This window comes from Camelina sativa, chromosome 2, assembly GCF_000633955.1.
Source record: "Camelina sativa cultivar DH55 chromosome 2, Cs, whole genome shotgun sequence".
In the NCBI taxonomy this organism is placed as follows: domain Eukaryota; kingdom Viridiplantae; phylum Streptophyta; class Magnoliopsida; order Brassicales; family Brassicaceae; genus Camelina; species Camelina sativa.
In genome coordinates, this window is record NC_025686.1 from 7099788 (window position 1) to 7102473 (window position 2686).

At 37.5% G+C, this 2686-nt stretch overlaps 1 long non-coding RNA gene across 1 annotated transcript; it reads right to left on the reverse strand.

The window, feature by feature from the left end:
* LOC104719212 lies at positions 227-678 on the reverse strand. Its single transcript, XR_756570.2, has 2 exons — positions 442-678; positions 227-291 (listed from the first exon to the last, which is right to left on the reverse strand). It is a non-coding gene; the product is annotated as an uncharacterized LOC104719212 (long non-coding RNA).

Genomic DNA, 2686 nt, shown 5'->3' on the forward strand with positions numbered 1-2686 from the left:
AAAAAAAAAAAAAACAAGTATGACATAGTTATTTCCTGTCAAACTAAAATCTCAGTCTCCCAAAACAAGATCAACCATAAATACTACATTTCTAAGTTCCAGAACAAAACGCGATCCAACTTAGATCAAATCAAGAAGATTCAGAAACTAAAACGATCGGTTAATGAAATCGAACTGAAATCGAACTCACATCTTCTTACGGACGTCAGCTTGCTTCTCCTTCTTCTCATAATCTTGCCTGATCTTCTTCTTCTCCGCCTCAACTAGTTGAAGTTTCTCAATGTTGAATTCCTACAAAAAATAAATATCCAGATCGAAACGCTAATCAGAAAACAAAAACAGATTACGAGATTGAATCGAGAAACACAAATTGAATTCAAGAATTCAAAATCAGAAAGATCTGAGAAATGGAGAGAGAAAACAGTAAAGAAGATCATATACTTCTTCAGCAGAAACTGAGATCTCGTTGGCCTTCTCCTCGGCTTCTTGGCGGATGAATCTCACCATCTGCTGGATCTGCCTAGATACATCTCCGTCGTTCATCTTTTACCGGGAAAATCGGCGGTCGCCGTTAACGATCGGAGATTTTTTGTGATTTTTTTGGTAAATCGAGGATTCTGTGGCGTAGAGAGATTGGAGAGAGAGAGAGTCGTAGATCGGGGGGGTGTTGGCAACGTGGTGATGAGTAATTTGAAGTTGTCTGTTTGTATGACTACGAGACACAAAAAAAACGGGATACAGTGTTTTAGATGATAAGAGAAACGACAAGGCGTCTAAAATAAGAACGAGTTTGTTTCTGGGCCACTTCATGGGCCTTAAAAACCCATTGCATAAATATATTGTGTTAAGTTTTTTAGGGATAACATACGAAGGGAACCATTTTGGTTTTTGTATGTGTTTGTAGATGCATTACTTGGGATGATGGTGATAAGCAAGTGAGAAAAGATTTTATAACCTATGTAAGAATCCGATCTATTCATTTGGATTGAATCTATGTTCCAAGTATTATTTGCTTCAATGTTGGTAATCACTTATGTCTTAGGACTTAACTGTTAAGAGTTTCAAATTGTCTTTCTTCTACTGAACATACCATCAATTAGGGTTATACCTTGAGTAGCAAATTGATCTCCTATTTTTATCTCCTCGTGGCACGTTCTTAATTATCACAATCAAGATGAAGAAGGAAAAGAAAATTAGTCTTCACATATAGTTTACAATAGTTTGGTTGTCATTGTTAAGTCTTACATACCAAAATAAAAAGTAATGTTTTTTTTTTTTTTGAACAAAGAGGTGTTATCATTCCATTAGATAGAAAGTAACATACAAGGCCAGGATAGTTTGGGGTACAACAGAGGATAAGCTAAAACAAAACATGAAACAATACAGGTACAAGGATAGATAGGAGCATTGGAAGAAAAGAGCTTGAGAGCTATGAGCCATATGCTAGAAAGCAGCATGGAACCTGTGAGATCAAAACCAACCGATGCAGACTCCATGAACAAGTCAAGGAAGTAGGAAGCCACTGTCTTGCAATTTTGAAGACTTGGCGGAAAAGAGAATGGCAAAGCTGTGTTGCCAAAGGGTCGAGCAGATACTCTGATAACCGGTTTCTACAGATGTAGTTGATGGTCCACGGTTGATAATGAGGGACTTAGAGATGTTGTGGTAACCACTCTTCCTTGGAGAGAGGGTCATAATGCCACTAGTCTTCAAGGAATTATGCAAGGACTTCATAAAGTAGTTGAGTTGCGGTTTAAAGAACTTTGGAATATGGTGAGGTATAGGTAGAGAGTTGGTGAAGCGTCGGTAACCCCCACTCCATAGAGTTGAGATCATAATGCCAAGCTGCACCAAGCAAACTCCAATAGCGGGATCATCCCTAGTGTAAGCAATTAAAGAGGTTTTCAAAGGACTCTTGAGCCAAACTAGCAACAGTGGTGGTTTAATGTTCAGAAGCTGTCTTCGGACTAATGAAACAACTAAACTAACCAAGGTTTGCTTAGGGTGGGACAGAGTAGAGTTTCGGCCAAACCGGGTACACACTGGTCTCGACACAATTGGGTTTCCATCAACCTAGAGAGGTCAGGTGTTCTGTTACCGAGATGAACTCGACTTGATCCAACAGAAACCATCAAAACTAACTGGATTGAACAGACTATATCTTTCACGAAAAGGGGTCGGATTTGCCGACAATTGAAATCAGAATCGGTATTTAATTAGAAGGGTCAATTATAAAAGCTGAGAGGATTTGATATGCAAGAAAAATAATATTTATACGAGCCACTACGACCCATACCTTCACCTTCTTTTATCATAGTTGTAAGTTTTGTAGTACTAACGTTAACCTGTTTAGAAAGTATATTAAAATACAAAGACATTTCAGTTTTAAAATAAACTATTGCCACAAGTATATTTTTCAAACATTGTTTGAGTTAAATTAAAATTAAATTAGGATCTTAACTACAACTTTATACAGTATCATGCACGTGTAAACCAAAAGTGGTGTGTATTATTCAATCGAATTATAAGTAATCAACCGGCAATAAGGTCGTGAGAAAGTGTTGGAAAGGACCCTAAAATATGCATCCCCTAGTTAACTTTTAAAAATGGGTACTTAATGAGATTTGTTTAGATATATATCACTACAAGACAACGAGTGAAAATCACCTGCTGGCTCACCATCCCA